At 41.1% G+C, this 16684-nt stretch overlaps 1 long non-coding RNA gene across 1 annotated transcript; it reads left to right on the top strand.

The window, feature by feature from the left end:
- Positions 1–1047: 1047 nt before the first annotated feature.
- LOC139752643 (uncharacterized) lies at positions 1048–15933 on the top strand. The gene is made up of 2 exons (XR_011713548.1): positions 1048–1192; positions 15578–15933. It is a non-coding gene; the product is annotated as an uncharacterized lncRNA (long non-coding RNA).
- The last annotated feature ends 751 nt before the right edge of the window (positions 15934–16684 follow it).

Genomic DNA, 16684 nt, shown 5'->3' with positions numbered 1-16684 from the left:
TGTGGTAGCTTGAGCTGGGATTAAATATATATATATTTGTCAAACGTGGGTTTGTAAAAGACACATTGACGTGTCTTTGATTACTAGACGTATACTTACGTTCTCGTAAAGAAAACGTTTAACACATAAAAATGAGGCTAAATGATAAGGTAGAATACAGAGGGAGACACTTGCAAATGACATCGATGAAAACGGACAGATAAGGACATAGAAACATACATGCATCGAAACAGACGGATGGAAACACGGGCCCTCGAAGTGTCCACATCCAACCCAGGTGTTCACCCTACCCTTTGGGGCTGGCTTAGGCTGGTGTGTGTGTGACGGGACAATGTGGTAAACTCTAACAGTAATTAAAATGAAAGTAGACAAAAATACATTCGTATACGCACAAAATACATCCATATAATCACACAAACACACACACAGGCACTAACAAACAAACATACAACGGAATTGGATTCTGGTGCGCTGATTGGTCTGATGTAATTGTATTAGTGTTTCCTGATTGGCTCTGGCTGATCACCAGTAATCCTTTCAGCCAATCACCGTTCAATTTACAGTAAACGAAATCATTTGCAGAAGAGACCCTCACGAAATGTGATATATCTATATAGCTAATATATATATATATATATATATATATATATATATATATATATATATATATATATATATATTAAGGTAGAATACTCTGTGGGGCGAGGTGGCGCCGGGAATGGATAGAGGCAAGAAAGTTGATATGTACCTGTATGTGTGTGTATATGTGCATGTGTGTGTGGATGGGTCTTTCTATGTCTTGGCGCTACCTCGCTAACTAGGGAAACTGCCATCGTAATGAATATACATATACCGCACAGGAAATACCTCAACCTTGTTCGAAACTTTTCCATCCTCTACAATTCTTATTTTTCATATCTGATTCATTAGGAGAATATGGAATATAGTCCTTGAAATGAAACTGATTAAGAATACATGTTCCCAGGTCCCTCATTTTCCCCGAGAGCGGACATAAGATTTTAATGCATCTTTCATTTCTTGCCAAATAGCTATGTGGAGGAGCTGAAGTGGAAAGCTGGCGCTGCTGTCTCATCTTTACTTGATCCGATTATCCGGAGGCCGAGGTCATCTGGAGACTGAAGATCCGTCTTCCACGAAGGATCCAGTGCATCCAAACCTGTATGGAACAAAGGTATTCTAGCTCTTAAAGTCTCATACACTCTGCTCTTCTGATGTTTCTTGATGTCCTAAATTATCACTTCTGGAGTTGTCAGAAACTGGGACTAATTGAAATGTTTATCTCGTTGGCGTACCGGACAACTGAAGTAATCATCATCGTTGGTCACACTGGTCAGCCACTCGTGTACATCAGTATCAAGCTTGGGTAGTTAGGAGCACAGGCGAAAGGTTTGTGTACACACGAGCAGACGAAATGGGCTAAGTAGTATTGGTGAGATCTCCAAGAAGGGAGAGTCTTTGCTGGTTGTAGGTGGAGGGCCTTTCCTTTGGTCCAGCATTGGCTGAGGTTTTGGTCGAGCAATGGTTGAGGTTTGGTTGTTTTAACAAGAGTGCGGGGACGTTTGGGGGGAGGCATTTGGAATATCAACAAGCAGCAGGGAACACTGGTAAATAGGTTGGATGGGATGGGTAGGATGGCGGTATTCTGATGAAGCTGGTTGGAGAACAGTGTGAGCTGCATGGAGACTTGTTTTCCTGCAGGGGTAACGTCCAGGAGATGAGCTTGCTTGCAATGCTATCAGTTGGGAGCAACTGGAGTAACTAGAAATGTTTTGAGATCAAGATTTTGTCTGCCATCTTGGTATTTCGCTGCGTTTACCGTCTACCTAACTACTTATCCGTCTTTTTGCTTATAGCTTTCTACCTACCTATAAATCTACCCACATCTATTTACTTTTAATCTATTTCGAGTAAAGACAGAGGGGAAAAAAGAATACAAAGCCCCACAAAAAACAACGGTGTCTGTGCACCAGACACTCCTCCATATTTTCCTTCAGCAGCCGACCCGGGCCAACAATAGATGGTAATTATTCTTCGAGCTCATTAGGCTTCTTTATTTTCTTTTTTCGGCGCACAAAGTTGTGCCGGAGTGGACAAGGTAGGCAAACGAGGCATCTGAATGCGTAGTGTTTCAGTCGACTGATTCTTACAAAATTAGAAGCGTCCATGAAACATTTTATACGAATCACTTTTTACGGGAAGTAATTTATCACGTTACATTTTCAAGCTAATTCTATTATATAATCCGTTTTCTAAATGGAAGTACCTTACGAAGAATGGGAATACTTACTCGCGTTCAAACCTGGATGATTTAGCGAGACGTTGTATACGGTTTTCAAACCGTCCTTTGTTTGCTTCGAAGCCTTTAAGAAACTGGGACAGATTCGGAGGTTGATAACTTGGAACCTTTACTAAAGTAAATTTGAAAGTCTCCATACATTTCCATAAGATTTATTTTCGACGTTTCATTAATCTAGTCTCTCTTGGGATATCATTTTGGTTATAGACATTCAATTCCCGTGTTCACACAATGGTGTACTGACACACGCACATTCATTCCAAGAATTAATCTTTGTTTCTAGAGTTTGTTTATCCTTCAGGTTTTTAAAAGCCCCCTAACGTACTATATGGCAGTTCATCATCCCTCGTTTTACCTTTCATGGGGTGTGTGTTCCCAGATCACCACACAACTCTTGGTTATCTTCGGGTCAAACCTCTGATATCAAGGTCTGATAGTGGAAGAGGAGGGGAGAATCGTGTGGGAGCGACAGGACAGAAGACAGCAGGTGGAACAATGAGTTAAATCATCCTTTTGTAATTGTGCTGAACATGTACTGTTAACAAGCATTACGTAAGAGCAGAAATCAGTTGCCTAGATGCTCGACATAATTGAGGTGGGGTAATTGCTCTGGGATTAATTCGTTCTGATTTGATATCTCGCCATTGTAACGTGGGAGTGTTGGGAGAGAGCGAAGGGGTTGTAAGTTCTTTGGATAGATGTATCCTAAATTATTGAGTAATGAGATTGGAAACGGTACGAGTGGTGTCAGAATGAGGCTTGGTCTGAAAAAAGTGTGAATGAAAAGAGAGTGGAATTCTGGGATAGCAATAGAGGAACAGTCAACTTGTATGTATGAGAGAAAGGGGAACTGGAGAAAAGAAAGGAGACCAAGATTGAAGAAATAAATGTGGCAAAAGATGCATAAGTAGTTTGGTATTTAATTACAAGATGGGGATTGTCATGTTTATATATAGATAAGTTAATGAATAAATTCTCTACTTCTCCGGCGATCACTTTTATCCAACTCGTAAACCTTCAAACTTATCGTATATTGACATTTCATCAGTCAGAGGATGCAAATTTTCTCGTATTTTGGTCAAAAAGTTTTCACTTGTCAACAAATACACGTACAAGAAATTTTCCATAAAATGAAATGTAAAAGATTTCTGCAAAACTGCTACGAACGGTTTTTTTAGCTTTTGACGGGTGACTACAGCTTTAAGAAAGGGTACGTAATTTGTAATACACCATTATATAATATAACGAAATCATCCGTTAGCATTAATCAGTAGAATACTTGCAATGAAATGCTATTGCAGGATCTAACCCAATTACATCCGTCCGTCATTAGTACCCCCCCCCAATCAACACGCATTGATGACCGTATGAAAAAATCATATAATTAGATGAGGCAAGTCGCCAGGTTCAATATACCATTCATCCACCCAGGGAAAAATAGCTGGGCCGCTTGAATGTGAATGTGTGTGTGGACATGGCGTCATATGTTGTGTACCCTACTCTTTCTATCTTCAGAGGCACGGTGTGCTGCGTTGATTGACGCTACTTCGCCTCTGTGGGATATAGCGAGCACGTACGGAGAAAACTTCGTTCCACGCACACACACACACACACACACACACACACACACACACACACACACGCATATATATATATATATAATCCCAGAACACCCAGCTCCTCCCTGCTTCTCCTTCGTCATTCTCGTGGGGTTTGAGACGCTGGAAATCATCCTCCTTAGGAGACTCTCTTGGGGTCTTGTCACACTCCAGCAGTGGCAGACCCGTACTGCTGTGTCTGCTGCTGCTGTGTAAATTGCTCATTATCATAAGCTTTTGATCGACATGTTGCAAGGAGGCCCTCAGCACTGGTGAAGCCAGAAGTGAGGTTTCCAGGAATTCATGTGATTTCTTGTATTAATTTTCTCTACCTACATACACACATCATAATTGATCACGTTTTTCCGCGTTAGCGAGGTAGCGCCAGGAAGAGACGAAGAAAGGGCGCTTCTACGCGTATCTATTATCCAGTTGTAATGAGTAATGCAGCCATCCGTCCACCTCCAGGCCGTACAGAACTTTCAGATGGTTTACCCCGGACAGCTCACATGCCCTGGTTCAGTCCACTGACACGTCGACCCACTCCACTCCCATATAATAATTTCCCAGGAATACTCGACAAACTTGTGCCTCTGAAGTTTGAACACTCTCCTTTATTCCCTTTGACTTTGTACAATGGTGCTATACATGCATTCCGCCAATCCTCAGGCACTTCACCATGATCCATACATATACTGGAAATCCTTGCCAACCAATCAACAACACTCTCCTCCTTTCTAAAGAAATTAAACTGATTATATATTATATATCATATATATATATATATATATATATATATATATATATATATATATATATATATATATATATATATACATATATACATAATGCAATTAGTAAAGTTTTTACCTAAACAGATAGCTGTAATTAAAGTCATTGTCCATAAAGTCTAGAGAAGCAAAGCAATCAAAAGAGTTATCTAAATACGCTTGTAATCTAATTAAAGCCATTTCTGTAGGATTCACAGATGTCCAGAATTTATGGACGCCCTATATATATATATATATATATATATATATATATATATTTTTTTTTTTTTTTTTTTTTTTTTATAATTTGTCGCTGTCTCCCGCGTTTGCGAGGTAGCGCAAGGAAACAGACGAAAGAAATGGCCCAACCCCCCCCCCCCCTACACATGTACATACACACGTCCACACACGCAAATATACATACCTACACAGCTTTCCATGGTTTACCCCAGACGCTTCACATGCCTTGCTTCAATCCACTGACAGCACGTCAACCCCTGTATACCACATGACTCCAATTCACTCTATTTCTTGCCCTCCTTTCACCCTCCTGCATGTTCAGGCCCCGATCACACAAAATCTTTTTCACTCCATCTTTCCACCTCCAATTTGGTCTCCCTCTTCTCCTCGTTCCCTCCACCTCCGACACATATATCCTCTTGGTCAATCTCTCCTCACTCATTCTCTCCATGTGCCCAAACCATTTCAAAACACCCTCTTCTGCTCTCTCAACCACGCTCTTTTTATTTCCACACATCTCTCTTACCCTTACGTTACTTACTCGATCAAACCACCTCACACCACACATTGTCCTCAAACATCTCATTTCCAGCACATCCATCCTCCTGCGCACATCTCTATCCATAGCCCACGCCTCGCAACCATACAGCATTGTTGGAACCACTATTCCCTCAAACATACCCATTTTTGCTTTCCGAGATAATGTTCTCGACTTCCACACATTTTTCAAGGCTCCCAAAATTTTCGCCCCCTCCCCCACCCTATGATCCACTTCCGCTTCCATGGTTCCATCCGCTGACAGATCCACTCCCAGATATCTAAAACACTTCACTTCCTCCAGTTTTTCTCCATTCAAACTCACCTCCCAATTGACTTGACCCTCACCCCTACTGTACCTAATAACCTTGCTCTTATTCACATTTACTCTCAACTTTCTTCTTCCACACACTTTACCAAACTCAGTCACCAGCTTCTGCAGTTTCTCACATGAATCAGCCACCAGCGCTGTATCATCAGCGAACAACAATTGACTCACTTCCCAAGCTCTCTCATCCCCAACAGACTTCATACTTGCCCCTCTTTCCAGGACTCTTGCATTTACCTCCTTTACAACCCCATCCATAAACAAATTAAACAACCATGGAGACATCACACACCCCTGCCGCAAACCTACATTCACTGAGAACCAATCACTTTCCTCTCTTCCTACACGTACACATGCCTTACATCCTCGATAAAAACTTTTCACTGCTTCTAACAACTTGCCTCCCACACCATATATTCTTAATACCTTCCACAGAGCATCTCTATCAACTCTATCATATGCCTTCTCCAGATCCATAAATGCTACATACAAATCCATTTGCTTTTCTAAGTATTTCTCACATACATTCTTCAAAGCAAACACCTGATCCACACATCCTCTACCACTTCTGAAACCGCACTGCTCTTCCCCAATCTGATGCTCTGTACATGCCTTCACCCTCTCAATCAATACCCTCCCATATAATTTACCAGGAATACTCAACAAACTTATACCTCTGTAATTTGAGCACTCACTCTTATCCCCTTTGCCTTTGTACAATGGCACTATGCACGCATTCCGCCAATCCTCAGGCACCTCACCATGAGTCATACATACATTAAATAACCTTACCAACCAGTCAACAATACAGTCACCCCCTTTCTTAATAAATTCCACTGCAATACCATCCAAACCTGCTGCCTTGCCGGCTTTCATCTTCCGCAAAGCTTTTACTACCTCTTCTCTGTTTACCAAATCATTTTCCCTAACCCTCTCACTTTGCACACCACCTCGACCAAAACACCCTATATCTGCCACTCTGTCATCAGACACATTCAACAAACCTTCAAAATACTCATTCCATCTCCTTCTCACATCACCGCTACTTGTTATCACCTCCCCATTTACGCCCTTCACTGAAGTTCCCATTTGCTCCCTTGTCTTACGCACCCTATTTACCTCCTTCCAGAACATCTTTTTATTCTCCCTAAAATTTACTGATAGTCTCTCACCCCAACTCTCATTTGCCCTTTTTTTCACCTCTTGCACCTTTCTCTTGACCTCCTGTCTCTTTCTTTTATACTTCTCCCACTCAATTGCATTTTTTCCCTGCAAAAATCGTCCAAATGCCTCTCTCTTCTCTTTCACTAATACTCTTACTTCTTCATCCCACCACACACTACCCTTTCTAAACAGCCCACCTCCCACTCTTCTCATGCCACAAGCATCTTTTGCGCAATCCATCACTGATTGACTAAATACATCCCATTCCTCCCCCACTCCCCTTACTTCCATTGTTCTCACCTTTTTCCATTCTGTATATATATATATATATATATATATATATATGTGTGTGTATATACACACTTGATCACTGTTTACTGAACCAGCGAAGTAGCGCCAGGAACAGACTAAGAAAGGCCACATGTGATCACATGCAGTCTCTAGCTGTCATGTGTAATGCGGGGAAACATCAGACCCACATCCATGCCCCACGCACCTCTCCATGGTTTACCCTGAACGTTTCACACGCCCTAGTTCGGTTCATTGACAGCATGTCGACCCCAGTATACCACATCGTTCCAATTAGCTCTATCCCGTGCACGCGTTTCACCCTCCTTCCACCTCCAGTTTGGTCTTTCGCTTCTCCTTCCACCCACTTCTGTCACACATATCCTTTGTCAACCTTTCGTCACTCGTTCTCCATATGTCCAAACAATTTTCATTTTGTAGATTACATGTGTCGATGACATTAGATTTACGATTGGACTAGATTTATATCTAGATTTGTCTCGATTGCACTGATTACCTTCCTTTTATCAGTGTGAAATTCAGGATATTCGACCCATGTATTAAGTACATGTGACGAGATCTGCTGGGAGGGAAGCGACATTGTACCTTTATGATGCAAAGGAAAAAAGTGATGGAACACAGGAAGGAGAGGTGGATATTCTACTAACCAAGATTTAGTGATGCGTTCTTTTGTTGCAGTGTTTCATAAACTGCTTTTGTCTGGTGTCTGTCTGTGTGTATTCCTTGCTTCGACAGTCGTTATGACTCGATACGTATCAACATAAGATATAACGATACGATCTTTTATATTTCTTCCATTCCATCACGAACCACCTTTTGTATACCATATATAACGAATATATAAAATATACCATATATAACTTATCATATAACATGTACCATTATAAAATGTCCAATATGACTCGGGTATTGTCGTCTATACCCGCCCTCCACTGTACTCAAAGGTATGCAGGTGTTTCAATATCTTTCAGGTTTGTATTGCTAGTGTTTGTGTGTTGCCAATACGAGGAAATCCTCCTCGAGGATTTTAGCTGATGTGTTGCTGTTATGATGTCGTTTATTCTGTTCTGCTGTATCGACTGGGGGCGTTGCTGTCTGATGGGTTCTGATTTTTATGGGTTTTCCTTCTGATACAGCAAGGTGCAGGGATTCTGTTCTTGAGAATAAAGTTAACTTATGATTGTTGCTAGCGCTGCTGTTTCTCCTGCTGCGTTTGCTGCTGATCTTGCTGTTCTAACTGCTGTTGCTATAACTGTTTTACATTTAATCTGTTGCATTGTAGATATAACTATTTGTGGTAACTGATTTGTTGAGTACAGTTGCTAACCACCTTGTTGTTGAAGGCGATACCAGCGGTATCTCCCGTGGGCCGAGTATATCTATTTATTCCCAGGTCCGAATCTATATATCTCGCTGTCTCTCCTCCAGTGAGACGGTAGGGAGACTCAGCGGAGTGTCGAGAGATCGAGAGATGTAGTGGGGTTGGGGGGGATTATGCGTTGTCTGGCGGGCGTCAACCTGGTTCTTCTTGCCAGACTGTTGGGCTACGGAGAGAGAGGGAGAGGGACAGAGAGGAGAGGGACAGAGAGAGAGAAGGTGGGTCCTTGTGTAAGCCTTTATTCAATAGTTCAGGGGAAAAAAAACTTCCTAACATTACCAGTTTGCTTGAGTTTAGGAATCACTAGCCTTAACCCATGCCAGTGGCTTTGGAAATTCATCCAAAACTTGGCTCAAAATGTTTACCTCAATAAATGAAAGAGACGTGCGTTAAACACTTTACGACAGAAAGGATAATAACTGTAATGTGAATAAGTCAATGGAGTTGTCTTGTGAAGGAATTAGGCCTATGGAACTGTAGTAAAGAAATTAGGCTGCTTGAACTAAAAGACTTGAGATGCTACATCAGAGGGTCGTGGATAGTTCCGGTCGTTTCACTTGAAATATTTGAGCGACTGGCTAGTATGACGGGACGACCACGGCAACGAGCTTGTTAAAGACGACGGCACGACCCTTGGGTAGGATGGCCTGACCTTTTGGACTAAGCTATCATACCCAGAAGTAATACCTTCGTGCTCAAGGTTCGAATCTACGAACTGTGGAGGTTAAATTGCGGCCATAAAGTGTGTGATTTAGGTCCGTGTCTGTGTATATATATATATTATATATATATATATATATATATATATTTTTTTTTTTCAGTAATGTCCTAGGTTTCCCAAATGCGATTCGTTTTTCCTTATTTTTTTTTTTATTTTCCCTCAGTTTATGACCATGTTGCTTCTGGTCTCTCCTTCCATTTTCGGATTTTCCCTTTTTCATTATCAGATTCTCTCTCACACACACACACAAGCAGTAGGCAATTACCCACACGTACAATACAAAGGCCGTTGTAATGGTCAAGATTATATGCAAATTACTTTAGAAACTTGAGGCCATTAGAACTCGCTTATTACATAAAAAAACCTAAAATCCCCTTATTACCCCTAGTTATCGTTGGCATGATCGTATTGTGTACTCAACACGTCATGAAGGCTGTTAAGCAACAATCACGTTGATTCACTAGATAAAAAAGTCTTTTGTCTATAAACAAATGTAAAGATTTAATAACGTGTGTCATCCAAGACAAAATAAACTCGTAATCTTTTTTTTTCAAAGGAGTTCTTATGCCAAGACGTTGCCTCGGTTATGCAAATATAAGTAAGACAAGGGTTGTAGAACATATCGCCTATATCAATTTTTCTATTGTCCTAGCAGGTCATAAAGCTCTGACGATGAGGGAAACTTTAATATCACGTATGGGGAACAAGCAAGATCCACCACAGACTTGGAAATGATTAGTCTTTAGCAATGTATAAGAACAAGAATCATTTGAATATTCCTTTCAGTATTTTGCAATGTCATGAGAAAGCATCAAGCGTGAAAAATTCAAAAGCTGATTCAACCAAGAGATTAGGAATGAGTTGAGAGGGGAAAACGAAAGGAAAATGATTCATTGGAGTAACTAAATAGTAACTACAAGGAATTACCATAGTGATGAATGTCTGATGAACACGCTTCCCTTGTGGCAATATATTGTTGGAAATAATTTCATTGACCTGCTTGTTTTGCGAAAAGTACCTCTGGGTATAACCGTTGACTATTTCCTCCATCTATGCATCATATCCCTTGTATATATGTGTATACCCTTTATACCTCAGTGTATACCTTGTATGCTCCGTGTATCTTGTGGTGTATGTCTTGTATGCTCCGTGTATCTTGTGGTGTATGTCTTGTATGCTCCGTGTATCTTGTGGTGTATGTCTTGTATGCTCCGTGTATCTTGTGGTGTATGTCTTGTATGCTCCGTGTATCTTGTGGTGTATGTCTTGTATGCTCCGTGTATCTTGTGGTGTATGTCTTGTATACCGTGTGTGTGTGGTGGTGGTGTGAGCCAGGCAGCAGGTGGGAAACCCGAATATAGTAGAAGTCTTGGCTTCTAGTAAGACGAGAGGACGCAAACCTTGCTGTGGTTGTGGCACCAGATGCTAAACATACCACACTCGCCTGACCTTGTCTCCCTCTGCCAGACCTCAGGTGGGGGGCGGGCCTGAGGTTCGGTGTGGGGGGTGTGTATCTTGGAGGTGAGGGGTTGTGGCTGGGGAAGGGGAGGCGAAAGTGGAGACACGCATATGGGGGGTCGTTATGACTCGGTGTGAAATACATGTAATGTTTTGTTCGATTATCTTTTGTTATATACATTGTTTTAGATCACTCAGAACTGACATAGGGTAATATACACCAAACACTCTTCCAATTACATTACACTTAAATCACTCCAACATTATTTTACAAGTACCAAACACCCTTCCAGATTTCTATACATGTAACGAAAAAGGCAAGATTACCTTACACACACACACACACGCAGCGTCCTCTCAGATTATCTTGCATCCGGCACTTCCCCAGTTATCTCACTCTTGCCAGACTCCAAGATTATTTTACACCCACCCAGTACTCGCCTAGATCAATTTACACACGTGCAATACTGCCACACCTTACCTCACGTACACACACACACAACCCTTCTCTAAATTGCCATACACAGACATCCTCCAAAAGCCCATGATCGTGTCTTTTACGTACAACAAATATGTAAATTATTTACAGAGACATTATATGTAAAATCGGCTTGTTCCCAGACAACGTCTTTTCAGTTTTGCTCGTATAAAGATTCCTAAAGACGATTGAAACAATCACTCGTAGTTATATGAATACATAAACACTTGTTTATATAAAATAGAAAGTAAAGAACTAAAAAGATCGACTGACAATTACATTTGTGTTAAGGGTTTTGTAGATATCGGGTATCAAATATTCCCATAGTAAATTATTCCTCCCATTTTTTCTCATAATTTTCTTACTCATATTTCATGGAATATTAAGCCCAGGGTATGTTGCTCCTCTTTACTCTATAAGTTATTAAAAAAAATCCCAAATGCTTATCAAGGGAAAGAATATCGTTCAAATATTTTAGGTTAAGTGTTAATATCTGAGGATTCTTTAAGAGCAAGAGGGAGCTAAGTGAAGAGTGGACAACAGTCAGCTGCCCGAATAGCGTCGGGAATATGGGCTGTAAAGACTTTGAACATAACAGAACATTTTCGTATCGGTATCATACGTTGTGTGCGCGCGCGCGCGTATGAATCGGGTCATTTGTGTTTAACCAGATTTCTCTCAGTACTCAGTCTATATCACAACACATTAGGGAACTATAATTGTGTGACTCTGCTTGAGGGAGAGACTCGTGGAAAAATTCTTTTAATTCTTTCGTCTTCATAGAATGGTATCATTTCTGCATTTATTCCCTGAGAAAACGAGGAAAAAAGAAAGAATAACTTTGAAGTTAAACAATAAACTGAATGAACAAATAGAGATATGATAGAGTAAATTTACTCGAATAATAGACTGAAAAAAAAAGTTTTGAGGGGCGTAGCAGCTTGCCACGCAGTACGAAAATTACGAATTCGAAGATTGTCTCATCTTAAAGTTGTGGCTGTGCTTCAAGTGACACCCTGGCATAGGAGCAGATTGGAGGATTACCATATAGATGGCGTGGCAGACGCCAGCATGGCTCGCATTTTCCTCGAACCTTTACCTCTTGTATATGAAGAGAGTTTGGAGTTCCCTTGTGATAGATGGGTCTTGATGCATTGTGATAGATCGTGGCTGTTCTTGTTTTCTGATCCTTGTTGTATGTCGATAGATGTTGGCTGTTGCATTCTGGTAGGAGGTGGGTGTTGTGTTATGGTGTATGTTGTATCGCAGCAGATATTACCTGTTGTATCAATGAAATGTTCCTATTGTGTTGTCTATTGTAATATAGTCTTTTGTATTTGTCTTTCGTATTGATGTATATATTGCGCATGTTGTATAGATGTATAAGGTCTAATGAACAGCGATAGACAGAGCCTCTTCTACTGTGACTGGATATCGCCTGTTGTATTGATAGATAGCTCATGCTGTATTGATAGCGCCTGTTGTATCTAACACGAGGTATTACGCCTATGTAGCAGGATAATACACGTACACAAAATGACCTCTGTGAGGGCGTGTGAAACAAGAGGAACTCTATAGATTTATCTCACATAATTCTCCTTTGGATCAATTTCTTGGAGCAATCACTCCGCGAGATATCGGTAAACACTCCCTTTGGCTTGGACTATATCTCGCCCTTTCTCTCATCCTCCCTTATCAGGCAGAGTTAATGGGGACTAGGGGCTTGAAAGGTACTTCATTCGCCGTGGGAGGGAGCAAGGCAGTGTCCGGATGAGGGGGGTGAACTTACGGGCGTAATTCTGATATCTAAGTACTTCGTTCGACACTCTTTAAGGCACTGGGGAGTTTAGGTCCCTCTTGGCTGCGCGGGATCCATTTGTTACCTGACCAGTGCCATTGTTCCAGAGTCGAGTGACTACCACGCAGAGAGAGAGAGAGAGGGAGAGGTTGCAATCTCGTAATTTTATGATTGAATGAACAAGGTAATGTTATGAGAAGCTTCGATATTCCTTTGCTATTCTTTGTTGCGAATGCATTTAAGTATTTCGATATAGAGAATTATAGCAATCTTATTCTCATATATATATATATATATATATATATATATATATATATATATATATATATATATATATATATATATATATATATAATATATAAGCGTTTGTGACGTATTCAAAGTTCTCGAGCAATATTCATGAGAACGTAATTAGGAAGATGAATCATAATTCACACACGAGGAAAGATTTATGTAGGACTTGCCTACCTCATATACATTCGAAGATAATCTGGTACTGAAGCGACACGTTAAGCAGACTGCTAACTCACTCTGATGGAAAAGCACTGAAGAGACAAAGGGAATATTGCGACCCACAGCCAAGCTTTATATACCATGGATCCTCAGCAATTCAAAGTCTGGCCGGAATGTCTTAGAATGTCTTCGAAGAAAATGATGGATATTCCTGAGCATATCAGATTAAGGAAGTTGTACAATGTACTCAGTCATGCGAGCTGCAGCTGCCAACAGTTTGGTGGCATCAGAACTTCAGTAGAGAGGGGAGGAGAGAGATATTAGGGGAACACCTTGGTTGTGGGGATAGCGTAGAACCCTCGAAACCAACTCGTGTTCTATTTAGACGAAATCATAATCACAAGTCTGCAATGCTTCAATTGTGTACGTGAATGGGGGAAAATTACAAGCAAAAGCAACGTTTCTGTAATTCTTTTTGAAGCGAATACACGAGGCTTAAAACTGCAATAAAATTGAAATTTGCACATCGATGGGCGTGAGGAGAACGCTGAGATAGAACGCAATAGACTCGAGTTGCTTTCCCGTACACCGTGATAGAACGCAATAGATTCCAAGTCTTCGCCCCTCTAGGCCAAGTCCTTGTCGATCATTTGGCTCTTAATGGGTTAAGACGACGACGCAACACACAGTATGTGAGTGGTCGCAAGGACAAGATTACGTTGCTGACGTAAGATTCAAACGTTGACGTGTGATGCAAGAGTTGACCTATGATTTAAACGACGTATAGTTAGAAACGTTGAAGCATGAGACAGAACGTTTACTCTCACGCCAGATCTTGCATATACAAGGAAAATGCTAATGAACAAAGTATTTAGCAAAGTAATTAGGTAAGGTAGCTAGCTGGTAGATTAGCTAGTAAAGGTTATAAAGTGAATCCTCAACTTTCGCGTAATTAGTATAGTAATAAGTACAGATAATTGGAGTTATCATTTCCGCGTGAGGGCCAACAAAAATGGTATTCCAGGATGCTCCAATACGTGGTAATGGAGTCTCTGGAAATGAGACAGACGAATCCAGTATGAGGGAGCGACGTGGATGGTATCTTCACCCTTGCCGACTGAAGGTAACCATGTGACCTCAGCTAGTAATGACTGGTGGTAACTCGAGAAGCTCTCGTCTGTTCCTCTTAAGGGAAAGGGGAGACGGGTCTGGAAAGGTGAACCTGGAAAGGTGTGGTTCGGTGATGTGGTCTGAGTGAGTGAGACTGGAATGAAATGTGGGGTTAGGGTCTGGAATGGTGATTATGAAAGGGGGAGAGGTCTGGAATGGTGGTCATGGAAGAGAGAGAGGCCTGGAATGGTGATAATGAAATGGGAGAAGTCTGGAATGGTGACCAAGGAGATGGAGAAGTCTGGAATGAAGGCCGTGGAAAAGACTACGTCCGGAACTGTGACAATAGAAAAACGGGTTTAGGAAGATCTGGAATGAACCTAGAGGAGAGAGAGGCCTGGAATGATATCCATTGAAAGGGAAAGAGATTGGGAGTTGTGGCCCTGGAAGGAACGGTGGTCACGAATGGTGATCATGGGAGGGACGCAAGTCTGGATTGATGATCATGGAAGGGAGAATGGTATGGAATGATCATGAAGACAGGAGAATACATGATGAACGAAGGATAAATTGGATAGGAGAGCTGGAAGAGGATGCAGAGGAGAAATAAAGTTAGGAACTTACGGAGCAGCTGAAGGGAAGAGGAAAAGAAAGGAAACTAGAAAAGAATAAGATGAAGTAAGAGGGGCCTCAAGAATGCAGAAGTGGTGAAGGAAAATAAAGCTAAGGATAAACCTACTAAATTATTGTTAATTACCCCTCGTGGCAACTTTTGATTACCACTTGATAACTACTGAGTTGCACCTTGAATTCCCAAGTGACAGCTCTTCAGTGAGACTTCGTTACACAAATTATAGGAATCTCAACCCACACGCATGTCTTCATTTGATTTGATACTTCCTTAATTCTTTCATGTAGACAATATCACAAGCAACATACGGCTGACCCCAGAAGGATGAAGAATCGCTCGGCAACTTGACGCCTTGAGAGATGGACTCGAGGGGCGTGCTGGAGGGCCGGACTTAGCCAGGGTAGGAACAATATGACCTCAACACCACGGCTTGCTTCCTCGGGAGGATGGACACTTGTGGTCTCCCTCAGACCAGTGATGTCGACTGTGTATCCAAGAAATTGATGGCCTGTCAGAAGGATGGTCAAACGAATAAACCTTTTTATGGTAAAATTGTTTATCAAAGCTGAAGAAAAATGTATTTTGCCTGAGATTGGACGATACGTAACGATTATTAGAAATATTAAAGATAATTGATTCAAAACTTGATCGCTTTTATATCCTTGATATCATGAGTTTTCCTTGATAATGAGAATCGAAATTTCTTTATTATTCGTATATTTCCATAAAATGTTCTATCATTATTCATATAGACTGAGATATGTGTACTTTCATTACATATCGCAATAGTCGGCGTTCCTTATATATAATATATATATATATATTTAACCACAACATAAACCATTTTTAAAGAGTCTCTTTGTATAGTCGCCCCGATCTCCGTCCGGTTCCGGATATATATATATCCTTTTAACTATTCATTTCCTTTTCTTTGATGCACTGAACAATTCCCTTTCATTTTATTTCAGTGTTTTATAGTTTGTTCCGTGTATCCAGGGCACTTAGGACAGTATCGGTTTCACTGTGGCAAACACTCGTCTTTTCGAATACGGGGGGGGCGTCGTGGATTAGTGGCAAAACGTTGAGCTTACAGCTCTCACGTGCCAGAGTTCCATCCCTTTGTCTCCTCTATTTGCGCCATTTCTCTGCCATTTTCTCCTCGGTTCAGAGCTGGAAGTTGTAGGGCATTAATTCCCCATCAGCAGCACCATCGAAGAGATTGAGTCGTCGTCCAAGATTTTTGATCATCTTCTGAAAGGACGTAAAAGACCTCAGGATCTAATGATCAGAGGAAACTGAATGGCTTGTCTGACCTTTGGCAGTGGGTGATCTAACCATAGTGTATGGGGGTCAACGAGCATAGATCAATGGCACTTACTGTCGTATAGAATATA

The sequence above is a fragment of the Panulirus ornatus genome, chromosome 13, assembly GCF_036320965.1.
Source record: "Panulirus ornatus isolate Po-2019 chromosome 13, ASM3632096v1, whole genome shotgun sequence".
Classification (NCBI taxonomy): domain Eukaryota; kingdom Metazoa; phylum Arthropoda; class Malacostraca; order Decapoda; family Palinuridae; genus Panulirus; species Panulirus ornatus.
Note: the sequence above shows the minus strand (reverse complement) of the source record. Positions and strands in the feature narration are given on the sequence as shown.